The sequence below is a fragment of the Mandrillus leucophaeus genome, unplaced genomic scaffold (assembly GCF_000951045.1).
Source record: "Mandrillus leucophaeus isolate KB7577 unplaced genomic scaffold, Mleu.le_1.0 Scaffold4, whole genome shotgun sequence".
NCBI classification, from domain to species: domain Eukaryota; kingdom Metazoa; phylum Chordata; class Mammalia; order Primates; family Cercopithecidae; genus Mandrillus; species Mandrillus leucophaeus.
The window spans coordinates 9496566-9524393 of NW_012104253.1; the positions used below are offsets into that span (position 1 = coordinate 9496566).

At 42.1% G+C, this 27828-nt stretch overlaps 1 long non-coding RNA gene across 1 annotated transcript; it reads right to left on the bottom strand.

Annotated features, from left to right (window-relative positions):
• Window positions 1–226: 226 nt before the first annotated feature.
• LOC105547914 lies at window positions 227–27828 on the bottom strand. Its single transcript, XR_001007312.1, has 2 exons — window positions 27466–27828; window positions 227–656 (listed from the first exon to the last, which is right to left on the bottom strand). It is a non-coding gene; the product is annotated as an uncharacterized LOC105547914 (long non-coding RNA).

Below are 27828 nucleotides of genomic sequence, written 5' to 3' on the forward strand. Positions count from 1 at the left end.
AAAGGGAATGGCAGGCTGCATGACAGGAAGATAAATCCTGTACTGAAATTGCCAAAGCCTGTAAACAGCTGAGCATAATCATATTTCAACTTGGTGGTATATTACTTTGGAGGGAGTGGTTATGCCATAAAAAGCTCAAAGTGTGAAGATGGGGTGCTATTTTGTTTCCACTAATTGCTTCCACGTTTCAGATTAATTTCAGTGACATGTGACAGCCCAAAAAAGCAATGGTTTAAATACCAATAAATTTTATTTTTATCTTAAGAGACAGACAGTCCTGCTTGGCACAGCAGCTCCCCTGTCCTTCTCGCCACTCCCAGTGCTCTGGCTGTGCCATCCTTAGACAATCGTCCTTGTCTTTATGGTCCAAAATGGTGTCTGTACATCCAGACCACACATCCATATTCCCTGCTGCAGAATGGAAGAGAGGCAGCAGTGGGCGGCCCCTGCCTTCTCAGAGTTCCCAGAAGAACCCTCACAACACATGGGCTCTCATCTCCTTGTCCGAGCTAAGCCACTGACCACAGTTGCTATGGAGTAAGGAAATGTGTCCTTGGTCCAAACACATAGATCTTGCTTCTCTCCCATCTTCACCTTCTCCCGAGCACGTCCTTCCTCCGTTCCCAGCCTGGGCACTCCTTCAGCTCCAACCTCTGCTAAATGAATTACAAGTGAGAAGGGCTGTTGGTTGGGAGCAGGCATCCAGCAGCCTTGGTGACATTTGCCTAAGTCCTGGTTGTCAGGGGTTGGGCCAGATGTGGGCAGCTTGTTCCTTATACATACCTGTATGGAAGGCCTGCAGGGGGTCCGGGGCTTAGAAATGGGGATGAGATCAAATCCATCCTCTGAGGGAGTTCACCCTGAGCAACTACCATTTCTTTTTCTTTTTTCTTTCTTCTTTTTTCTTTTCTTTTTTTTTTTTTTGAGACAATGCCTCACCCTATTGCTCAGGCTGGAGTGTAATGGCATGATCATAGCTCATTGCAGCCTTCAACTCCCTAGCTCAAGGGAACCTCCTGCCTCAGCCTCCTGAGTAGCTGGGGCTACAGGTGTGCACTACCTGCCAGGCTCACAGCTACCCATTCCTGAGCACTCTCCCAGGCGCTAGGCTATGAACATACTACACTATCACAAGACTCCCACAGTGAGTTTTGTGGTGGGTGGTTGCATCCTATCCATGAGAAGATTGAGACTGGAAGGAAGGAATGAATGAAGACAGTGCAGACAGAGTTGGAATAGGAACTTGGGGCCACTGGAATCTATCTGGCACACCATTCTTCCTTCTGTGTCCCCAGAAGTGGCCCCCAAGAGAATGTGACCTGGGCCATGGGATCTGCAGCTGCTTCTGGTGGGCAGGGCTCAGAGAGACCCACAGGGCAAAAATGACTGCCAGGGTTCCAGTCTGAGGCCCGTGTCCTGCCATGTGGAAGAAAACTGGACAGGGGAGCTTCCTTTGCCACCCTGACTCAGGGGTTCATTCTTTTAGGACCTCTGAAAAGTCTCAACATTCCCAGCCCTCAGTTCCCTCAACACTGAATACAAATCATAACAGTCCCCCTAGGCAAAAGAACTCCATAGACATTTCTGGAAAAAAAAAAAAATGGCAAACAGGCATATGAAAAGGTCCTCAATGTCAGTGATCATCAGAAAAATGCAAATGAAAACTACAATGAGATAACATCTCACCCCAGTTAAAATGGCTTTAATCCAAAAGACAGGCAATAAGGAACATGGGTGAGGATACAGAGAAGATGGAACCCTTGTATGCTGTTGGTGAGAATGTAAATTAGTATAACCACTATGGAGAATGGTTTGGAGGTTCCTCAAAAAACTAACAATAGGACCGGGCATGGTGGCTCACGCCTGTAATCCCAGCACTTTGAGAGGCCGAGGCGGGTGGATCACTTGATCCAGCCTGGCCAACGAAGACAGACAATGAAAACCTGTCTCTACTAAAAATACAAAAGTTAGCCAAGTGTGGTGGCACACACCTGTAATCCCAGCCACTCAGGAGGCTAAGGTAGGAGAATCACTTGAACCTGGGAGGCGGAGGTCACAGTGAGCCAAGATTGAGCCATTGCACTCCAGCCTAGGCAACAGAGTGAGACTGTCTCAAAAAAAATTAAAAAAATAAAAAATAAACCTAACAATAGAGCTACCATATGATCCAGCAATCCCACTCCCAAGTATATACCTAAAAGAATATAAATCAGTATACTGAAGAGATCTCTGCACTCCCATGTTTATTACAGCACTGTTCACAACAGCCAAGATTTGGAGGCAACCTAAGTGTCCATCAACAGATGAATGGATAAAGGAAATGTGGTACATAATGCACAATGTAAAACTATTCTACCATAAAAAAAGAATGAGATCCTATCATTTGCAACAACATGGATGGAATTGGAGGACATTATGTGAAATAATCCAGGCACGGAAAGACAAACTTCTCATGTTCTCACTTATTTGTGGCGGCTAAAAATCAAAACAATTGAACTCATGGAGATAAAGACCAGAAAGATGGCTACCAGAGGCTGGGAAGTGTAATAGTGGAGGGCTTGGGGATGGTTAATGGGTACAAATATATAGTTAGATAGAATGAATAAGATCTAGTATTTGATAGCACAACAGGATGACTACAATAATTTATTGTATATTTTAAAATAACTGAAAGAGTATAATTGGAAGGTTCATAACATTAAAAAAAATGCTTGAGGGGATGGATACCCCATTTACCCTGAGGTGATTATTATACATTATATGCCTGTGTCAAAATATCTCATGTACCCCATAAATATATACACTTACTAGTACCCATACACATTTAAAAAATTTAAGTAACCAAATTAAACATCTAGAGATTAAAGCTTAAAAGAAATAGTCCCCCTGCGAGGACCGAAACGAGCTACTGTCTATAAAAATACCCAATACATAGCGTAAGCACTAAGGTTCATGGAATTAGAACAGCATCATCCTTTCATTCCCTCTTAAGTCCTAAAGCTCCAATTACCTTTTCTTAGAATTCCATCCCCTCCCCAATCCAATTTTCATCATTTGCAGACTTTTTTGGTGCCAGGGCCATAACCCTGGAAACGCCTGTGTAGCCTTGAATTTTCCAGACAGACAACATGTATCCACAGTGCAATCCTCCCTGGCCCAACTGCCGTAATGGGACATGAAGCCTTGGTGCAATGCATGCAGAGGGGCTGCCTGCACCCACAGAGTAAGAACCTTATGTGAAGTCATCTATCCTGCCTGGGCTAAAGATTGGCCCATTTGTGGTGACCACAGAAAAAACTAGAGGCTGAGTATAGTTGTTTGCCCAATCCTTATAGGTAAGTTGTGTATTTTGGGGTGGGAGTATGGGATGGGGAAAGTTGGCTTTCAAATCACTTTGGTGCCATTTTGTGTGGAATTCTTTGCTAAAAAGTATTAGCTCAGTCCTTGGAGACTCTGGGAGGATCCCAGGTGATGCTTGCAAAGGACTCTCCATCCGAAGACAGAACTTGGCTAGGACTCTATTGGAACCATGACCATCTGGGGACAGAGTTTCTTAAAATTAAAAACAATTGAACTTACGGAGATAGACAGTAGAATGATGGTTACCAGAGGTTGGGGAGATGAATGGAGGAGGGGAGGAAGTGAGGATGGTTAATGGGTACGAAAGTATAGTTAGATAGAATGGGGAAAAGTCTGATTTGGTTCAGTCCTGTCTAGCGCCTTGCCAATGCCGGATGATGCCAGCTCACTGAAGCCAGGCATTCACTGGCTGTCTAGAAAAGCTAGACATGGTACTGTTTGTCTAGAAAATTCAAAGCCCACAAGGAGAAACTCTAAAACAGGACTCCCTAAACTATGCAATGAAGGGCTTAAAAAAAAAAAAAAGTGTTTCCAATCTGTCACAGACCAACACTTTGTAAAATACAACAAAATTTACCTGAAAATTTTGAAATTAAAAAATGACATAAAAATATGAGTCCCAAATCTTTATTTTTAGGTTCAGTGTACGTGAAATGATACCCTTAACGTCCCCTAAAAGGGTCTAAATGCTTGGTTTCCTTTCCTTTCCATTTTTTTTTTCTTTTTTGTGACAATCTCGCTCTGTTGCCCAGGCTGGATTGCAATGGTGCAATTACGGCTCACTGCAGGCTTGACCTCCTGGGCTCAAGTGATTCTCCCACCTCAGCCTCCAGAGTAGCTGAGACTACAGGCACGTCTGGCTACTTTTTTTTTTTTTTTTTTGAGATGGAGTCTCGCTCTGTCCCCCAGGCTGGAGTGCAGTGGCACAATCTGGGCTCACTGCAAGCTCCACCTCCTGGGTTCACGCCATTCTCCTGCCTCAGCCTCCCGAGTAACTGGGACTACAGGTGCTCGCCACCACGCCTGGCTAGTTTTTTGTATTTTTAGTAGAGACAGGGTTTCACCGTGTTAGCCAGGATGGTCTCAATCTCCTGCTCTAGTGATCTGCCCGCCTCAGCTTCCCAAAGTGCTGGGATTACAGGCGTGAGCCACCGCGCCCAGCCACGCCTGGCTATTTTTAAAATTTTTTTGTAGAGACAGGGTCTCACTATGTTTGGTCTTGATCTTGTGGACTCAAGCAATCCTCCCACCTCAGCCTCCCAAAGTGCTGGGATTACAGGAGTGAGCCACCATGCCTGGCTCAGTGCCACTGCACCAATCTCAATTTCTGAACTTATCTTGTAGAAGCCCAGGGACCCACAGCAGCCCAGAGACCACATTTTAAGTGGCATTGCCTTGAACCACCTGTACTTTCTTCCTTCTAAAGGGAAAGACTAATCTTTGTTTTTGTTTTAAGACAATCAGAATAATTGTTAATTATGTATTATGGACAAGTCACTACTTATCTAAACTTCTATCTCAGCTTATTGGTCTATTTTCTGATAATTCCAAGTTTTCTATCAAAGGATATGAGACACTTGCAAATATGTGGTCTAATTTTGTTTTGATAATATCCCTTTAAGGTTATAGAGGCATGTGATATTCCTGATTTTACTGATGGTACAACTGGACCAAGAAAGGTCATTTGACCATGATGATGGTAATGACAGTGATGACGATGGTGATGATAGTGATGATGATAGGGATGATAGCAATGATAGTGATGAAGATGGTAATGATGGAATGATGGCAGTGATGATATGATAATGATGGGGATGACGATAGTGATGATGGTGATGATAGTGATGAGGATGGTAATGGTGGTAATGGTGATGATAGGAATGATGGTGGTGATAGTGATGATGACAGTGATGATGGTGATAATGATGGTGATGATAGTGATGATGGTGATCATGATGGTGATGATAATCATGATGATGGTGGAGGTGATGGTGATTATAGTGATGATGATGATGATGGTGATGATAGTAATATGGTAATGATGGTGATGATGTTGGTGATGGTGATGACAGTGATAGTGATGATTGTGATCATTGTGATGGTGGTGGTGATAGTGATGATAGTGATAGTGATGGTGATGATGGTGGTGATGATAGTGATGATGATGATGGTGATGATGGTGATAATAATTGTGATGATGGTGGAGGTGATGGTGATTATAGTGATGATGATGATGGTGATAGTGATATGGTAATGATGGTGATGATGGTGATGGTGATGATAGTGATAATGATGATTGTGATCATTGTGATGGTGGTGGTGATGATGATAGCGATGATGATGGTGATAGTGATAGTGATGATGATTGTAATAATAGTGATGGTGGTGATGATGGTGGTATTGAATATGGGGAGGAGGATGCAAAGGAAGAGGCATTCTCACTACAGCCACTCTTGAGTTGGCTAGCAACAGGCCCCTTCCCACCTCATTTGACTTACCAAATGCCCTTGAAAGTGGCTAATGATTCACAGGAACTTTATCCCAAATAGCCTTAACCAGTTCAGCTGTGAGCCTCCTTCACTGACCACAGCTCTGGCAAGCAGGCCAGTCTACCACTAGAGAAATTACTCCTGCTAGGCAAAGACACTGCCTAGGGTCTGTGGCTTCTTGGAATACAGGATACTCTTCCCAATTCCACAGTGGATGCAGGCGAATGCCTGGCTTCAGTCAGCTGGCATCTTCCAGCATCATCAAGGCACCAGACAGTACTGAACCAAATTAGGCTTCTCCCCACATTTCAAACACTTGGGAGCCCTGGACACAAATTGGTGAGGGAGGGAATCCCTAAACGTCCTCCTGTGTGCAGCATGTGGAATGAGAACCGGCACTGCACTCCAAGGACCAAGGAGACAGGTGCTTTGTACCTCACACCAGGGATGGACACCCCATCACACAGATGCTATGGGAAAATAGTTGGTTTTTCTAAATCCATCAAGAAATAAATGCTCACTTTTCTTGTCTGTGTGGTACATGGGATAAAAGTCCAGGCTGCCCTCCCACTCCTGCACATTATATTATTTGTATTTTAAAGTTATTATTAACAGCCAGGTCATCCCTGGATCTGTGGGCCTGGGAGACATAGTCTCTACCTCAGTCAGGGGTGACATTCAACTGCAAGTTACAGAAACCTGACTACACTGGCTTCTCCACATAGGGCTTAATTTTCTTATTTATTTATTTGGAGACAAGGTCTCTGTTGCCAAGGCTGGAGTGAAATTGCATGATCATGGCTCACTGCAGCCTCAAGCTCCCAGGCTTAAGTGATCTTCCCACCTCAGCCTCATAAGTAGCTGGGACCGCAGGCTTGGACCACCACACCCAGCTAATTTTTTTCTTTATAATTTGTAGAGACAGGGTCTCACTATGTTGCCCAGGCTGGTGTCGAACTTCTGGGCTCAAGCAATCCTCCCGCCATGGCCTCCCAAAGTAATGAAAACCTCCTCCTGGCTGGGCACTGTGGCTCACACCTATAATCCCATCAGTTTAGGAGGCCAAGGAGGTAGGATCAGGGGAATGTGGGCCCCTGCCAACTTTAATTTCCTCCAACAGTTGATTGAAGGTCCTGGGGACTCGTGTCACCAGTGTCTCAAGTTCTTCTGACTTCCGTCTTCTGCTTTCCTCCTCACGTTCTCTTCTGATCCAAAGACAGCTTCTGCACCCCAGCCCCACATTCCTGTGGCAGGGAAGCTACAAGAAGAATATAAAATAGAAAGTTGGTAGATCTTCATATGAGTCCCATTGGCCAGCGCTAGAGAACAGGGTCACCCCTTGGGCCGTGAGGGACGTAGGGAAATGCAGTTCTTTAAGTTCTCCCACTAAGAAACAAAAAGGCTCTCTGTTAATAAAATGGAAGGAGAGAATGAATAGTGGAGAAGCAGATAGTAGCTCCGGTCTCTCATTCATCTTGGGAAATGGAATTACCTCATTATTTTCCTGATAGAATGACCATTTATTAAGTGTTAGAAACCAGAACATTCATCAGATCTGTGATGTTCATTTTATTCTTCAATCTTTGTGATAACCCTGAAGACAGATTACTACCCCAATTTTACAGATGAAGAAATGGAGGCTGATGAACGTCTTGTCCAAGGCTACCCGTAGGCAATAGGTTACAAGGTCTAAATTTTAACCCTGATCTCTCTGTCCCTAAAAATCTAACTTTCCACTATAACTCAACAGACATCTTGATTATCACCTCAGAGGAAGGTATCAACAAAAACAGTCAAACTTTGTAAAATATTTAAAGAGATTTATTCTGAGCCAAATAGAAATGACCTTGGCCCATGACACAGCACTTAGGAGATCCTGAGAACATGTGCCCAAGGCGGTCAGGGTGCAGCTTGGTTTTATAGACTTTAGGGAGACATGAGACTTCAATCAAATACATTTAAGTTAGCTGGGCATGGTGGCGGGCGCCTGTAATCCCAGCTACTTGGGAGGCTGAGGCAGGAGAATTGCTTGAACCCAGGAGGCAGAGGTTGCAGTGAGCTGAGATGGCGCCACTGTACTCCTGCCCGGGCAATAGAGCAATACTCCATCTCGAAAAATAAAAAATTAAACTAAACTAAAATAAACAAATATATTTAAGAAACACTTTAGTTTGATCAAGAAAGGTGGGACAACTCGAAGGTGAGGGGCTTCCAGGTTATAGGTAAATTTAAAGTTTTCCTAATCGGGAATTGGTTGAAAGAGTTATCAATAGAGACCAAAGTTTTATCATGCAGATGAAGCCTTCACGTTAGCAGGCTTCCTGGAGAATGGTTGTAAATGTTTGTTGGAGAATAGATTGAACACGTTTCCAATCAGATTTAAGGTCTGTGTTGATGTTAATGCTGGAGAAGTATAATGAGGCATGTCGGACCCCAACTTCCCCTCATGAACCAGTATTTTGGGTAAAATGTTAAGAGTGCCCTGGCCTAGGAGGAAGTCCATTCAGAGGGCAGAACTACAGAACTGTATTTCCCCACCTGCCTTGCAGCCCCAGGGTGGCCCTGTTCTCTGGCATTAACCAACAGGGCTTACATGAAAGTCTACCAGACTTTCTAATTCCTAAAGAATTTGCGTAAACCAAAAATATTTTTGGTTTACAAAGGGCTGATGCTGAGAGGTTTTCATGCTGAAAATTCTTCTTCCAAATCCAGCATCCTTTGTAATCGGATTGTGTTCCTCTGCTTTGTCTCGCGGGTGAACTCATGGATATAAACCATCTGGTATTCACATTCAGATGGCTGTCTGCTTTATTTTGGATTCTGCAGTTTTGTAGCAAAAGTTCTACAAAGACAAGTGCTGGAAAGCTCACCTTTCTGTCTTTCTCGGGGTCCAGAGGGCTTGGCAGAGCTGAATGCTACAGGCATTTTCTCATCAGATTTGGGTATTGTTATTCAAGCGTTAGAATCTCAAATCTGGTCCTCCACCTCTTCCTGCCATTTTACAAGCAGCCCCATATCCTTTCATTTATTTAATTTTGGGGGAGGGGGAATTTATAGCATTTAATTATATAAATGGAATAAACAAACCAACCCCTGGCATTGTGATGATGGAAATGTTCTCCATTTTTATTGCATCAATGTCAATTGTGATACTGCATTGCGATACTGCACGATAGTTTTATAAAATGTTACCTTTGGGGAAAAGTGAGTAAAGGGTACACAGAGTGTCTCTGTATTATTACTTACAACTACATGTAAATTTACAATTATCTCAAAATAAAAAGTTTAACTGTGAAAGACACTGTTAAGAGATCGATGAAAAGACAGGCCACAGACTAGGAGAAGGTATTTGAGAAAAACCGGATAAAGGACTTATATCCAAAATATACAAAGAGCTCTCAAACTCAGTAGGAAAACAACAACCCAATAAAAAGCAGGAAAAAGATCTGAAGAGACACTAACAAAGATCTGCAAATGAACAATAAGGACATGAAAAGATGTCCAACATTATATATCCACAGTGACTTGTCAATTCAAAACAACAATGAGATACCACTATGCACCTAGTGGAATGGCTAAAATCCAAAACGCTGACATCACCAAATCTTGTTGGGGATGTGGAGCAACAGAAACTCTGATTTATTGCTGGTAGGAATGCAAAATAGTACAACCACTTGGAAACCAGTTTGGTAATTTCTTACAAAACTAAACATACTCACCATATGATCTCACAATCATGCTCCTGGCATTTTCCCAAATGAATTGAAAACTGATGTCCACACAAAAATGTGTACTTGAATGTTTTTAGCGGCTTTATTTAATTGCCAAATTTGAAAGCAACCAAGATGTCCTTTGATAGTTGAATAGATAAGCAAACTATGGTACACTCATGCAATAAAATATTATCAGCAATAGAAATAAATGAACTATCAGGCCATGAAAATACAGGAAGGAACCTTAAATGCATACTGCTAAATGTAAAAAGCCAGTCTGAAAAGGCTACGTATTGTCTCATTCCAACTATATGATATTCTGGAAAAGGCAAAACCATGGCCAGGCGCAGTGGCTGTCACCTATAATCCCAGTGCTTTGGGAGGCCAAGGTGGGAGGATCATTTGAGCCCAGGAGTTTGAGGCTGCAGGGAACTGTGATACTGCCACTGCACTCTAGCCTGGGTAACAGAGCGACACCCTATCTCTTAAAAAAATTGTTTTTAAAAAAGGAAAAGGCAATACTAAAAAAAAGGCAAGACTGAAAAAAAGGCAAGACTAAAAAAATCAGTGGTTGCCAAGGTTCACCAGGGAAGAATGAATAGGCGGAGCGTAGAGAATTTTTAGGGCAGTAAAAACTATTCTGTATGAAACTGTCATGGCAGATACATGTCATTATGCATTGTCACAACCCCTAGAACCATGCAACACCAAGATTGAATCCTAATAAAAATTATGGACTTTAGTTAATAATATCTATGGACTTTAGTTAATAACATATCAATACTGATTCATCAATTGTAACAAATGTTCCACACTAATGCTAGATGTTAGTAACAGGCGAACTGTGAGTGGGGTCGGGGAGCATATTGGAACTCTCTGTACTTTGTGCTCAATTTTTTGTAAACTGAAACTGTTCTAAAAAATGAAGTCAGGCCGGGTGCGATGGCTCATGCCTATAATCCCAGCACTTTGGGAGGCCAAGGTGGGCAGATCACCTGAGGTCAGGAGTTCGAGACCAGCCTGGCCAACATGGTGAAACCCCATCTCTACTAAAACTACAAAACTTAGCCAGGCATGGTGGCAGGCACCTGTAATCCCAGCTACTTGGGAGGCTGAGGTAGGAGAATCGCTTGAACCTGGGAGGCAGAAGGTTGCAGTGAGCCGAGATCGCACCACTGCACTCCAGCCTGGGCTACAGAGCGAGACCTCATCTCAAAAAAAAAAAAAAAAGTCTATTTTTTTTTCTAAGTTTAATTTCAAAAGAGAGAGACAGAGAGAGTCATGACTATAATAGGAAGTTACTAAAGAGTTATCTAAAGGGTTAGAGGGGTCCAGCTTTTCCTAGTGCGAGGATATGAACAGTCAAGTCACCTAAGAGAAAGTATAAATCATAAATAAATACAAGGGCTACAATGGCAACTAAAGAAATGTAAGTTACTTTACACATTTTTAAATTGACAAATTATAAAGTGAGGTACAACTTACACATGCAAAATTAGCATACAATTTCAGACACCAGCCACCTGGTGTTCACCAAGCTGTGAAGGACGCAATATGAAAATACCAACTGGTGGCATTCTACTTGATAAACTTGTCCACTTGTCAGTGCGGTGAGCAGGCACCATGGAGGTGTTGATGCCCTTTGACCAGATCATTCTAGAAATATAAAGATGTTTCCTGAAGACCTAATTCAATCAAAGTTTAAAATTTACTGTGGAACATTGTTCCCAAAATATGGTCTGCTGTCTCTAATACATTGATAATATTCTTTAAAGTGGATGGGAGGAGATGTTACAAAGCAAAAGAGACTTCTAAGACATAATAACCAGCCAAGTGTGGTGGCAGGCACTTGTGATCCCAGCTACTCAGGAGATTGAGATGGAAAGTTTGAGACCAGCCTGGGCAAAATAGTGAAGACCCCATTTCTAAAAAATAAAAAATAAACAACTTTAAAAGACAGAACCAAATGTAATTTATGGACTTTGGCCCCTGATTTGAATAACTATAAAAAGACATTTATTTAGACATACGGATAAATTTTAATATAGACTAGAAATTAGATGATATTAATGAATTATTAACTTTATGTGTGAAAATGGCAGATGATAAAGCAAAAAAGGGATTATCAGAGATGCATTTTGACGTATTCATGGGTAAGCTGGCATGCTAAAAATAATCCAAATTTTATGTTATGTATATTTCACAACAACTAAAGAAACCCAGGAAAAAAATATAGTGGGTGGGAAAGTGAAGATGGGGGAGAGAGGAAACAGGATTGGCAAATGTTGGTAATGGTTGAAGACTTGTGATGGATAAACTAAAGTTCATTATACCTTTTTTTTGTATACTTGAAATTTTCCATAATAAAAAGTTTAAAAATATCCTGTGATGGCAGATTACTAGTTGTATCTTGTGAACTATGCTAGATATTTAGCTCAGCCCTAGTCTCCTGCAAAGACTATTTCCCAGTGTTTCTTGCAGCTCAGTGTGGCCATGTGACTAGGTTCTGACCAATAAGATGTTGAGTGAAAATGATGTGTCCTACTCATGAATCTTGCTGTTGAAATGACTGTACACATATTCCTTTGGTCTTTGCCATTTTCCCACATCTAATCTCCCAAGGTCAGAAACACTGGGAAAGGAACTATCGAACCCTGACCTTTTTGTTGCCCCGTAATCTCAGAAACTTATTCTTTACTACATATAAATTAGACTGAGAGATATTTCATCTCTCCTGTCCTACATTAGAACCAATTTCTATGACTACATCAAGTGGTCATTCATTCAAAAGACACTCACTGAATGCCCCATGCACATGGAGACTCTCAATAGCTTATTTTATGTCTGGTAAATCAGCATGAAATCCATGAACTTCACAGCCACAAGGTGAGAGCTTCTTTAGGAATTTATTTAGCCACTTGGTCACTTAATATAGATTATGGAGAAGTGGTATTCAGTGTCTACTATGTGCCAAGCACTGTGTTGGATCTGGGGGAAACATATGAATAAGATATTGTTTCCCTCTTTTTAAAGATCTTGTAGTCTGGTGTTTAATTTATACCAAATTGAGGACAGAAATATATGTATTACTGATGGAAAAATAGCAGAGCAATTCAAAACCAATGACAATTCTATTATTTCTGATTAGATGCAAAATTCTGAATCTCAACAAATTTTTACCTGCTTCCATCTAGCAAGGAAACTGAAAAGGATGAAGTAAATATTCTAAATTTTTTAACTGCCAAAACATTATAACAACAAAAATATTTTAAAGAAAAAAAATTCACTAGTAATCACTTAACATATATATATATACACACACAATTTTAATTTTTCCATTTAATTCAATCCTTGTTTTATCTATGTATAATTTTTAGAAAGTCTAACAGAGAATAGATACATGATTATATTCTGAGTTCGGTCCAACTGAACTGAGGGAGTCCGACTGAGGGGTCCGACTGAGGGAGCTCAGTCAGAAGCATTTTTCCATATCTCTAGATAGATTGCATACATATTCTAATGGCTACAGGATGTCAAATGATTCTAATATTATATTTTACTTAGTCACTTAATATTTATTATTTCAGTTGTTTGAATATTTTACAATAAAAAAGGCTGTAACAAATGACCTCATGAATTTGACTTTTTCCTTTTACATTATTTCTTAACAAAAACAGAGCAGTTCAAAAGAAGGATTATCTTTATTTTTCCTACCAAGTTGATTTCCAAAAGACTAGCAATTATCATTACTATGAATGTTAACAGTTTCAACAGAACTTTATCAGATTTGGGCACGTAGATTTTTGGTTAATTTAGAAAATATATTTTAGAAATACATTTGCAAAATAATAACCTTTTTTTTTTTTTTTTTGCCTTTTTAAAGATGACAAGTAGGAGGGTTGACCTCTGTATTTATAAGTTGGCTGCCCTTACAGGAAATATAAATGTCCTTTGCATGGTTCATCTATTGAGGTCTTGAAGATTTCATTGTATCTCTGGCTTCTAATGTCTTCAATTACTTATATCAATTGCTTTTAATAACAATACAATATTTAGGGAAACACTTTAATAACATTTTCTAGCAACTTATAGCTTACAGGAAAAAACAGGGCAAGTCTCATAGTTTTTAATATGCTTCTTCAAAAAGCATGACCTGATTAATTGCCAGAATGTTAATAATTTTGCATGATACATGAAATACAAGAGTGGACCACAGTGAAATAGATAGCTCCATCTACTGTAAGTACTTTGAATTGGATAGCTCCAGCTTTTGTCTTTACGGACTTTCATAATGAATTCAGAAGTTTTGTAAGTGATGTCATGCTCAGAGCCTTTTGCTAGACTCTAAGGGATATACATATAATTAACATGAGGATGCTGCCCTCAACAGCTCCTAGGTGAGCAGTCTGAGGGCAGCCCCTAGTCCAGGCTGACGTTTGATGATCTGCTGACTTTATGCTGACTCAGAAAAGCCAAGGTTTTAGAGTGTAAAAGAGTTACTCTGCTTTACCGAAAACCATAATCATTGGAGTGGGATACAATTAAGCGATGAGTGGGGGAAGGATGTTTGGAAAGTGTTAGCGAGATGGGCAGGAAAATGGAAATGCAGGGGAAAGGGCAAGGAGAGGCCAGTGGTGCTCCCATTTATCCCAGGCTGACCACCATTGGAAGGCAAGGAAAGGGCCTTCCGTTTCCTTGAAGGACCAGGTCATTTGTTTACAGCAGTTGTGCCTAGCACAGGCCAGATTTCATTTTCTGAACTAAGAGAACTTTCAAGGAACTTTTGTCTGGTAGATGAAATGGATACTCAAGAAGAACTATACCCTGTGATAAGTGTTAGAATAAAAGTATATGTAGTGTGTCTTGGAAGCAGAGAGAAGGAAGAAATTCTTTCTGCTGCAGGGAGTGGGGTCTGGAGCAAGTATGGTATCAGGTCACAGAAAGGGGCAACCTCCCAAAGGAGGAGACCAGTTGAGATAAACACTGAAGAATGGCAGGATTTCTAGGGCACAGAAAGAGGAAGGGCATTGTGGGCAAGGGGGAAAGCATGAACAACTGCATGAAGGTGCAAAATTTCGTCGTGTGTAGGAAACAGTGCCGCCCGATGCGGCTAAATCTTAATAAGGTGTTAGAAGGCTAACTTCTTAGCAATGCAAGAAGTTACATAAGCAGGAACCAGCATCTGAAAACTTTGAACTCGAGAGTAAAAAGTCTGCAGACACTGGGGAGCCATTGAGAGGTTTGATACAGGGCAGGGACAGTAGAGCAGTCACCTGGGGCAATAGCCTTTGCTTGCAACAAAGGAGAGGGTGGATGGTAGCAGGTTAGGACTGCAGGTTCGAGAGACGGAAAATGGAGAAACAGAGGACCAGAACCAGGCAATAACAGTACAAAGAGGAGGAAACAGAATCACAAGAGAGAGTTCAAATTCACCCGTGGGATGCACCATACTGAGCCACGAACTGGACTTGGGCAGCACTTTTAACCAAGATAAGAGATTCAGGAGAAGAAATGATCAAGTGATTGCGATCCATCTGTTGATACAATATATGGCACATAAAAAGTGCCCTATCTGCTGGGTGTGGTGGCATGCACCTATAGTCCCAGCTACTCAGGAGGCTGAAGCAGGAGGATTGCTTGAGTCCAGAAGTTCGAGGCTGTAGTACACGATTATCATGCCTGTGAATAAGCACTGCACTCCAGCCCGGGCCACACAGTTAGACCCCATCTCTAAAGGAAAAAAAATGCTCTCTCCATGTTATTTATCATTACTGCATCACTACTATTATTTATCTCAAAAACTAAGTCATTTTTGCTGATTTTTTTAAATAGATAACCTTTAGGAAAGTTATATAACTAGATTTCTTTATATTAAGCAAACTACCAGAGATCACGAAAAAAAACTGGTTTACTGATTTTAAGATCATTAACCCTTAGAAAAAAGCCTTTGTAACTTGTGCCTAAGATTCTCTGAGAGACTGGAGTCACAATGGAGAATAAGTCCAAATGTGTGACCCTGGGAAGCTCACAGTCCAGTGGGAGGGCAGGGGACAGAGGTAAACTAGGGGTCATAACATCCTACCCTCCCACTGGACACACTAGGGCTTATGCTCCATTATGTTCCCAGTCTCCTGGGCAGTCTTAGAGCATGACCAGTGCTCCAAAGATGTTTGTTAAAGAATGAAGGAATGAATTACTGGAACAAGAATAATTAAATATTCAAAAAGAATCTTTCTTTTGAATTAAACATAATGTGTTTAATGTGACTCAGAAAGTGGCCAAATGATCCAGCCATGGGATGAGCAGAATGACTTTGACAGACACTTAGATACTAGAATCTACAATGAACAAGGGTGAGTCAGTATCCCACCCAGAGGCAGCTGAAGTGAAGCCATGGCACTCTCCCTCTCCTGAGTAGTTTTCTCAACTGTAGACTCATCAAAGAGATTTTGGTTGAGGACAGTTTGGCTGAGTAGATGCTATAGGAAGTGTCAAAATTGAAGTTAACCTTAAAATGGTAAACATAGGTTCAAATGTTCATTCTGAAAGGTGAGCGGGAAAAGGTTATATAGGGACTGTGGGTTGAGTTTTATATTTTGCAAACCAGGAAGGCAGGCAGCCTTTCAGAAAGGGTATGAGACAATGCAAAGTCCAGGTTAGCCAGTGACCAGGTAAGGTGGAAGCTTGGTAATTACCTGCTTGCCTTGGCCAATCTTGAAAGATTAATGATAATTTACAAAGATAAAATATATCTTATAATGAACTCTTTTTCCTTATGGTTAATAGAAATAACGGGGTATCTCCTAATGTTTCGGATCATTTTGTACCTGCAGATAATCAAAGAGCAACCAAACTGATGATAAAATGTGTCCTTTACTGCATACACACAAGTTTCAAACTTTTGTGAACAACCCTCTAGTAAAAGATGTGTAAGGCAGAGATGCACAGGAAGGTTAAGTTGCAGGTAAGGTAGCACAAAAAACAAGCATTTTTAGTAGATTCAGGGTTTCACCATGTTGGCCAGGCTGGTCTCGAACTCCTGACCTCAAGTGATCTGCCCACTCCGGCCTCCCAAAGTACTGGGATTGCAGACATGAGCCACAGTGCCCGGGCAAGACTGTTAATCTTAATTATGATGAAGAAGGCCCTTGGTCAGATTTCCAAGCTCTAATGCGTGGCAATGTTGTACCCTAGTTGCATCTTCTACTTTCTAGAAGATAAAGTCTTGGGGGCCTTACAACCACAACTATAAAAAAGGAGAGTAGGTCGGGTGCCCCGGCTCATGCCTGTAATCCCAGCACTTTGGGAGGCTGAGGCAGGTGGATCACGAGGTCAGGAGATCAAGACCATCCTGGCTAACACGGTGAAACCCCATCTCTACTAAAAATACAGAAAATTAGCTGGGCGTGGTGGCGGGCACCTATAGTCCCAGCTACTTGGGAGGCTGGGGCAGGAGAATCACTTGAACTCGGGAGGCAGAGCTTGCAGTGAGCCGAGATCGCACCACTGCACTCCAGCCTGGGTGACAGAGTGAGAATCCATCTCAGAAAAACAAAAGAGAGTAAACCATTCACACTTTTACTGCCCAAATGTCTCTGATTCAGATATTTCTCTCTCCCATTAAGACTGTCCTCAAAGCTGCTACTACATCTTTTGCACCGGGAGTCCCCCACTTCTAGGTCATTGACCAGTACCAGTCCATGGTCCGTTCAAAACTGAGTACAGCAGGAGCTGAGTGGCAAATGAGCAAACATTACTACCTGTATTAGTCAGGGTTCTTTAGAGGGACAGAACTAATAGGATATATATATATATCTATATATATACATATATACACACTAGTATTAACACATGATTAGAAGGTCCCACAATAGGCTATCTGCAAGCTGAGGAGCAAGGAAGCCAGTCTGAGTCCCAAAGCTCAAGAACTTGGAGTCCGATGTTTAAGGGCAGGAAGCATCCATCATGGGAGAAAGATACAAGCGGGGAGGCAAAGCCAGTCTAGCCTTCTCACGTTTTTCTGCCTGCTTTTATATTCTGGCCATGCTGGCAGCTGATTAGATGGTGCCCACCCAGATTAAGGGTGGGTCTGCCTTTCCCAGCCCACTGACTCAAATGTTAATCTCCTTTGGCAACACCCTCACAGACACAACCAGGATCAATACTTTGCCTCCTTCAATCCAATCAAGTTGACATTCAGTATTAATAACATCACACTACCTGAGCTCCACTTCCTGTCAGACCAGCAGCGGCATTAGTTCTCCTAGGAGCGTGAACCCTATGGTGAACTGCACATGTGAGGGATTGAGGTTGCACGCCCCTTATGAGACTCTAATACTTCATGATCTGAGGTGGAACAGTTTCATCTCGAAACCACACTCCCCTCCCCTGTAAAAAAACTGTCTTCCACAAAGTGGTCCCCGGTACCAAAAAGGTTGGGGATCGCTGTTTTACACTATTGCAAACACACACCTCAATTTTTTTCTCCTCTATTTTCTACAGTGGCTGGAATTAACTTGCAAAAATGTAAATCTGATCATTCTACCTTTTGCTTGAACACCTTTCAATGGCTTTTCAGATGAAACAGCAAATCCTTACCATGATACGAGTTCCTTTGTGTTTTGGTGACGTTTTCCTGTCTCTCTCTTATCTCTTGCGCTGTGTTGGGTAAATACTGGACTTCTTTTTCAGTTCTTTGAACAAGTCAGACTTCCTTGCTTTTGGACTTTGGGCATGCTGTTCCTTCTACCCAGAACACTCTGTGCCCTTTACCTGGCTACTAGTACTGTAGGTCTCAGTGCTACAGGTAGATTCTTAGGAAGATCTTCCTTGACCCTATGGACTACGTTAGAGTCCCCTAATTTTGTGGCCCCATATCCATCCATGTGCATTTGCTATCGTAGCAATCATCAAACTTTATTGATACTGTCATTTTGTTCCTGCTGTACTGTGAATTCTATGAACATACGGACCACATCTTATTTTTTCAACTTTGTAGCTCTAGCTCCTAAAATAATTTCTCACACAAAGGAAGTGCTCAATGTATATTGAACAAATCAGAAAAAATATTTTAACAGGTGACCCTCAGAATTCCCCCAGGAAAGGAACTCTCTTGGGGGAAGTATTCCCTTAAAGCTGATCAGGGTGGGTGAGGCCTTGCTAGTTTGGGATGTTAGCAGGCACTGACAACTGTCCAAGGAAGACGGCACCCCTTAGTATTTGAATGAAAAGGCTGAATTTATTGTTTGCTTAAGAAGAAGAGCTGTACTTATAAGGCACAGTATGTTAGTCCATTTTGCATCGTTATAAAGAAATACCCGAGGCTGGGCAATACATAAAGGAAAGAGGTTTAACTGGCTCACAGATCTGGAGGCTGTACAAACATGGCATCAGCATCTGCTTGGCTCTGGTGAGGCCTCAGGGAGCTTTCAGCCATGGTGGGAGATGACGAGGGAGCCAGTGTATCACACGGTAACAGCAGAATAAAGAGAGGGAGAAGAGGGATGTCTTCAACTCTTTTATACAACCAGATCTCATGTGAACTAAGAACTCAGTCATCACCAAAGGGATGGTGCTAAACCGTTTGTGAAGGATCCACCTCCATGATCCAATCACCTCCTACCAGGCCCCACCTCCAACATGCAGATTACATTTCAGCATGAGATTTGGAGAGGACATACATCCAAACTATATCATTCCACCCCTAAGCCCCATAGTCTCATGTCCTTCTTACATTTAAAAATACAATCATGCCTTTGCAATAGCTCCCCAAAGTCTTACTTGTTCCAGCATTAACTCAAAAGTCCCTAGACCCAAGTCTCATCTGGAAAGCCATTCTTTCACCTATGAGTCTTTGAAATAAAAACCAAGTTATTTACTTCCAAGATACAATGGTGGTACCCAGATGCTGGGTAAATACTCCCATTCCAGAAAAGAGAACTCCGCTAAAAGAAAGGGGCTACAGGCCCCATGCAAGTCTAAAACCCAGCAGGGAAGTCATTAAATCTTAAAGCTTCAAAATAATCTCCTTTGACTCTGTGTCCCACATTCAGGGCACACGGGCACAAGGAGTAAACTCTCAAGGCTTTGGGCAGTTCTACCCTGTGGCTTTGCAGGGTGCAGCCCCCATGGCTGCTCTCATGGATTGGAGTTGAGTGCCTGCAGCTTTTCCACACTGAGTTTGTAAGCTGCTGGTGCCTCTACCACTCTGGGGTCTGGAGGGCAACAGCCTACTTCCCACAGTTCCACTAGGCAGTTCCCTGGGGGGTACTCCATGTTCAGGCTCCAACTCCACATTTCCCTTTGGTGCTTCCTTATTAGAGGCTTTCCATGAGGGCTCTGGCCCTGCAGCAGGCTTTCACCTGGGCACACGCAGGCTTTCTCATACATCTTCTGGCATCTAGGTGGAAGTTGCCGAGCCTCCTTCACTCCTGCATTCTGTCCACCTGCTGGTTTAACACCACGTGGAAGCCATCAAGGCTTATGGTGGCTTCTGCTCTCCAAAGCAATAACCCAAGCTATACCTGGAGCCCCTTGAGCTACAGCTGTAGCTGGAGTGGCCAGGATACCAGGAGTAGCGTCCTGAGGCTGTGCTGGGCAGAAGTGTCTTGGGCCTGGCCCCTGAAACCATTCCTTCCTCCTAGGCCTCTGGGCATTTGAAAGGGCTGCCTCGAAGATTTTTGGAAGGCTGCCGAGGCCTTTTCCCCATTGTCTTGGATATTAGCACTTGGCTCCCTTTTATTCATGCAAATCTCTCTAGCAAGTGGTTAGATTCGTCTGCTAAAAACACTTTTTCCTTCTTTACCACATGGCCAGGCTGCACATTTCCCAAACTTTTACACTCTGGTTTCCTTTTAAATCTAAGTTCCAACTTAAGTCATTTCTTTGCTCCCATATATGATAGTAGGTTGTTAGAAGCAGTCACACCACTTCTTGGATGCTTTGCTGCTTAGAAATTTCTTCTGCCAAGTAACCTAAGTCACCACTCTTAATTTCCACCTTCCACAGATTCCTAGGATGTGGACACAATGCAACCAAGCTCTTTGCTAGGATGTAACATAGAACACCTTCACTCCAATTCCCAATAACTTCCTCATTTCCATCTGAGACCTCCTCAGCCTGGCCTTCACTGTCCGTATCTCTATCAGCATTTTGGTCATAACCACTTTACCAGTCTCTACGAAGTTCCAAACTTTGCCTCATCTTTCTGTCTTCTTCTGAGCCTTCCAAACTCTTCCAACCTCTGCTTGTTACCCAGCTCCAAAGGTACTTCTACAATTTCAACTGTCCTTATAGTAATGCCCACTCCTTAGTACTGATCTTTTGTATTAGTCCATTTTTGCCTTGCTAAAAAGAAATACTTGAGGCTGGGTAATTTATAAAGAAAAAGGTTGGGAGTGGGGAGGGATGGCATTGGGAGTTATACCTGATGTAAATGATGAGCTGATGGGTGCTGACGAGTTGATGGGTGCAGCACACCAACATGGCACAAGTATACATATGTAACAAACCTGCACGTTGTGCACATGTACCCCAGAACTTAAAGTATAATAAAAAAGAAAAAAAAAAAAAAAGAAAAAGGTTTAACTGGATCACAGTTCTGCAGGGTGTACAAGCATGATGCCAGCATCTAGTGGGCTTCTGGTGAGGCCTCAGAGAGCTTTCGATCAGTGCAGAAGGTGAAGGGAAGCCACTGTATCACATGGTGAGAGTGGGAACAAGAGAGGGAGAAGGGGGAGGTCCCAAACTCTTTTAAACAACCAGATTTCACATGAACCAACTGAGAACTCACTCATCACCCAGGGAATGGGTAAACCATTCATGAGGAACCCACCCTCATGATCCAATCACCTCCCACCAAGCCCCACCTCCAACACTGGGAATCACATTTCAACATGAGATTGGGAGGGGACAAACATCCAAACTATATCATACAGTCTTTCTAATTAAAGCTGCTGCATAGTGTCCCATTACATGGATGCACCACAAGTTCTTTTCCATTTGCCAACTGATAGATACTGGGGTTGTTTTCAATTTTTGGCTTCATTTCTTTTAGGTAAATGTCTAGGAGGAGGAATGCTAGGTGTGATGGTTAATATTAGTCATCAACTTCACTGGATTGGGAATGCCTAGGTGACTGGTGACACACTGTTTCTGGGTGTGTCCACAACTCATGGTGTGTCCATGAGTTGTTTCCAGAGGAGACTGGCATGTCAGTCAGTGGACTGAAAGAGAAAGACCAGCCCTCAATGTGGGTGGGCACCATCCAATCACATTAGGATGTGCCTAGAATAAAGCAGGTGGGAGAAAAGGGACATTCAGCTTGCTTGGCTTTCCTTTTGTGCTCTCTCACGCTTCTGGAGCAAGAAGACTTTTCTTCCTCTCATCCTTGGACATCAGACTCCAGGTTCTTCCACCTTTGGGCTCTGGGACTTACACTAGCAGCCTCCCAGGGACTCTCGGACCTTCAGCCTCAGAATGGGGGCTGTAAGTGTTGGCTTCCCTGGTTCTGAGGCTTTCACACTTGGACTGAGTTACACTATTGAGGGCTTCTCTCATTTTCCAGCTTGCCTGTGGGACTTCATCTTTGTGAACATGGAACCAATTCTCCCTAATAAATTCACTTTCATACACATACAAACACACTCATATATCTATATACATGTATGTATATGTATATACACAAATATTGTATATCTATGTAGACATGTATATATGTATATCCATACACGTTCATGTGTATATCCACACATACACATGTATGTGTATATCACACACAAGTGTCTATGTGTACATCCACACACACATGTATATATGTATATCTACATATATACATGTACATCTACATATATGTATATACATGTAGCTCTACATCTATGTATACGTGTATACATGTAGATCTACATCTACATGCATGTGTATACATATATGTATATACATAGATGTAGATCTACGTATATGTGTGTATATATATGAGTATCAGGGTTCTCCAGAGAGACAATATACTAGGTTATATGGAAAGTATATCTTAACTTGATAAGAAACCGCCAAACTGTTTTCCACAGTGGTTACAGCATCTGCATTCCCATTAGCAACGTATGTGAGTTCCAGCTGTACTATACCCTTGTCAGCACTTGATAAGGTTGTAACCATAATTGGTCCAGTGCCCAGTGCATTCGGCAAGTCAACATGTGGAGACACCAGGCTGCAGCAGAGAGGTTTAATCATTGGGTCACAGAACAAGGAGACAGGAGGGAACCTCAAATCCATCTCCCTAAGGAGTTTGGGGTAGGGTTTTTTAGGGTTTTGGAGTGGGCCGCAGGGCAGAGATCGTTCCCTGGTTGAACAGTACAGGTTGAAGTCATAGGGCAGGAGATGAGGAAGCTGTCTTCTCACGCTGATCCTGCACTTCAAACTGCTTGTGGAATTCAGGGTCTGAAAAACATCTTAACTGATCCTTAAATAAACACCTTATGATTTTAATGTTAGAGATTCTGTCTATAGGAACAATTGGGATGAAAATCAACTGTTAAATAGTCATGATCCTAAAGTTGAAAATCCTATCGGTAGGAACAACTGGGGAGGCAACTGGTCAGTAACTAGAGTGCTGTGTGGCTTTCAGCAACTGATAAATGGGTCAAAGGGCAGCCTGATTAATGCTAATTTTTTTTTTTTTGGTCATATGAATAAGATGATATCTACTAGATTCCTTTTTTGTAAAGTTCTTGTTTTTTAAATAAGAATTTCATGGGGAGACGCTTTGAACCTATGTAAGTATCTCATTCCTCATTCAACTTTTCCCCACTAGATTTAGCAAACATTGATATTTCTTGTCTGATGATTGCCAAATGGTGATTTTCCAATTCTGTAACTAAGTACCCCCATTTTTCTAAGAGAAAGATAATTGTGTTTAAAAAAAATTTTTTTCTTGTCTCTTTTTCCCCTTTTCTCCACTTTCTACTTAGTTCCTTAGAAATGCAATTATAATCTTTACCTTCCCTTCACCACACACTCCCTACAGGGCAAGCTTATCTAACCATGTGCTTACTTAGAAGCTTCTGAGCCAGAAATCTCTCCTACCAGGACACTGCCTAGAGAGACAACAGTCAATTTACAACCTAAAGTATGCCCGCTAGGAAACTCTGTCCCACTTGGAAAGCATCTCAGACAATGGCCACTTTACAGTCTAGTTCTGCCTACAATGGTGCCAGCTCAAACACCCAGCAGATAAAGCTCCAAGGAGAGTCATATAGACCCTCACCTGCTTGCCCCCTCCCCTGCATGCCATTCATGCCAAGTCCCATCTTCAAAGCCCCTGCTTTCTGCCCCAAAAGCAAATCAGTACCCTCAAGGCAGGAACCTGCATGTTTCCCCCTATGTTAAGCTTTGGAATAAAAAGTCACTTTCTTTATAGCAGACCTCACTCTTGTTAATGGTGCTCTGCAAGCAGTGGGCTACTGAACCTATGACTGGGTTACAATTCCATTCTTTTTTCAAAATGTATTATTGAATTATATTCTAAAGAGGAGCTCTTTATTGCCATTTATTTTTTAAAGAAGTGTGGACTCATGAATTCCATTTGAACCCATGGGATATAATCTCCTGCTATTATGATTTTGATGTTCGAATTGTCCTAGATTTGGCCAACAGGAGCCTCTTCAAGCTGATTGCTTTGTCCTTTTGAACTGTCTCCACCATTTCTTGAGCATTTTCACACTTTCTAGCACAAGATGTTCCAGTCTCATACTGTACTTTGTCTGGCCCAATCCTAAAATCAGTCATTTCTCTAAAGAGCCCTGTTTCCTTTTCATGGAGAATGGTGTTTAGAGCTAGGTGTTAGGTGTTCTTTTGGCTAATGTGGTGTTGCTGCACCAAGGCCTTCCCACTGGTTAGGCCTAGGAAATATATGTACATACATTGATAGACGTGTGTGTGTGTATGTGTGTGTGTGTATATATCTGACTGTGGAAAAATTACACACCCTATTCCCTCACCCTCAACAATTAACAAAGAAGACTTCAGTGACCAAATGTCGGGGGGTGTTTCCCCACACACCAAGCAAGCAATCGATTCTGTAGCAGACACCAACTGGGTGTCCTCCAATTCCCTTCTAACCTGGAGATAGCATCAGATCCTACAGGTTGAGGCTCACTCCCCAAGACACCCCCAACAACTGCCCCACTCTGTCTCTGGCCACTGACCAGTCCCAAGTCTGGGCCTCCAGAACTTCTGACAGGCTTCAAGTTGTTGTTCCCATGACCCCCTCTTGGGTTAGATTAATTTGCTAGAGCAACTCACTGAACTCAGCGAGACACTTATGTTTACAAAGGGTATTACAGACAATATAGAAGAAAAGATAAATAGGATGAGGTATGGGAGAAGGCGCTCAAACCTTTCATGCCTTCCCTGGGTGCACCACCCTCCCAGGAACCTCCTGGTGTTCAGCTATCTAGAAGCTCTCCAACCCTGTCCTTATGGGTTTTTATACAGGCTTCATTAGATAAGGCATGACTGATTAAACTGTTGGCCACTGCTGATAACTTGACCTTCAACCCTTCTCCTCTCCAAGAAGTTGGGGATAGGCTGAAGGTCCAACCCTCTGAGCCTGCCTTGGTCTTTCTGATGACCAACCCCATCCTAAAACTACCTAGGGGCTCCCAGCCACCAGCCAACTCACCAGCACACAAAAGACATCACTTTGGTGTTTGTAAGGAATTTAGGAGTTGTACACCAGAAAATGAGGTCAAAGACCAAATATACATTTCAAAATCTCTCACACACAAAATGTATACATACACACTTTTACATTTATATTTATTTTTATATCTACATGTATTAAGAACCATGATTTTACACGAATATCTCCAATTCCAATCCAATCACACAAACTTCTTGCTTTTCTTATCTCTGTACTTGTAACTCCCTTCTCCAACAGGGAGAAATCTGGCTGCCATTACCCTCAATATAGTTTTTCTTTGTGTAGTTCTCCTGTATGTAATCAGCTGTCTGGCCTTGCAGGGTTGCTGCCCCACCTTCCTTGTTTGGGCTTGGACTCCCCACTGAGCTGACAGCCCAGTCCAATATGGGAGTGGCTATATTCTCCCATGTAGATGGAAAAGCAGACAGAACAAGTTAGTAGAGATACATAGAAAACAATCACAGACGAGGGGCACAGAGGAGGGCACCTTTTGGGTTCCTGGAAGCTTTCCAATGACTGGTTCTAGTTTTTGCTAAGATGTGGCTGTATTCCTATTCTCGGCTTTTGTGGGAAGCACCTACATCATTATGATAAATTCTCTCTTTTTGGTTGCACTAGTTCAGGTTGGTTTCTGTTACTTGCAAACAGAGAGTCTTAAAGGTATATTTAAATCCTGGCTTGTTCTACAAAAAATAAACCAAATTGTGGAAATAATCAGGGCTAAGGGAAAATAAAAATTAGCCCATAGAAAATGCATACCACATGGTACTATACTGTTGCTTAACATGGGCTGAAATATTGGCTCTAAGATTTCTAGTGATCCAAACAAAGTGTGAAACAATATCCCTTACAAGATTTTATGTCTCTGGATTTAAAACAAACCAGCAACTGAAGCATGAATAGACCATTAGAACGGACACAGAGTCCAGAAGTGAACTGCTCAATAAATGACTGTGCAGCCACCTGGACAAAAAAATTAATTTGGATCCATACCTCACCCTATATATTAAATCGATTCCAAATGGATCAACATTTAATTCCAAAAGACTTAAAGTCTAAATGTCCATCAAAAAGAATTGGTAAATTATGGTATGGATATACCTGCAATAATATATTAAGGAGGTTGAAAAAAAACAGTAAGGAGCTCTGTATGTATTACTATAAACATGTCCTCTGGATACATTAAGTGAAAAACACAAGGTGGAGTAAATATGTACGGCATGCTGGCATTTTTCTAAACAAGGAACACAGAGAGTATGTCTTGGCTTGTATACACATAAACATTTTGAAGAATGAGAAGGAAACAGTGGTCACCTATTTGTGACACTAGGACAGGTGTGAGGGAGGTCTTTTTCCACTGTGTATCTTTTATAGGCTTTCTGATAAATGAACAATATGGATGTACTACTTATTTTAAAAATAAAAACTGAAATTGATAAAAATCAGATAAACCGGCAGGGCACAGTGGCTCATGCCTGTAATCCCAGCACTCTGGGAGGCCGAGGCAGGTCAGGAGTTTGGGACCAGCCTAGCCAACATGGTGAAACCCCATCTCTACTGAAAGTACAAAAATTATCTGGGTGTGGGGTGATACGCCTGTAACCCAGCTACTCGGGAGGCGGAGGCAGAAGAATCGCTTAAACCCAGGAGGCAGAGGTGGCAGTGAGCCGAGATTGCGCCATTGCCCTCCAGCCTGGGCGACAAGAGCGAAACTCTGCCTCAAAAAAATAAATAAATAAATAAATAAATAAATAAATAAAAAGTCAAAAGTCAGGTAAACCTGCTGATGCAGCAAGCAGCCTGGCTAGTCTTGACAGATTGCAAGAGGACAACCAGAGGGGCTGAAGTTGTACCAGCCCACAAATTTCCACTGCCAGTAGAGGCCAGTGCCTACCCCCACACTGAGATGCTATCCTTCTCATAAAGAATTATTTCCAGAAAGCCTTATATGTATGACTGGGGACTTAAAGGTATGACATGCTCACAGTGCTTGACATTTAAGAAACTATTTTTTTAATACATAGGTCTGCCAGGAGTATCCTACTTCCTAATTTTGCCCATGAATATGCTATCTTCAGGTGAAACTTTAAGCCAATTCATAGTAAATATATTATCAAAATTTTAGCACAGTAACGATTGAGCACACCAGCCTCAAAGCCAGACTACCTGGGTTCAAATCTCAGTTGTTCACTTACTGGCTACTTACTTGCTGGAAGTCATTCCACTACTTCATCTGTTAAAATAGGAAGCAGGCCGGGTACGGTGGCTCACGCCCCTAATCCCAGTACTATGGGAGGCCAAGGCAGACCGATCACGAGGTCAAGAGATCCAGACCATCCTGGCCAACATGGTGAAACCCCGTCTCTACTAAAAATAACAAAAATTAGCTGGGTGTGGTGACAGGCCCCTGTAATACCAGCTACTCAGGAGCCTTACGCAGGAGAATCACTTGAACCTGGGAGGCGGAGATTGCAGTGAGCCCATAGCAGTGAGCCCAGGTCCTGCCACTGCACTCCAGCCTGGCGACAGAGCGAGACTCCGTCTCAAAAGAAAAAAAAAAAAAAAAAAA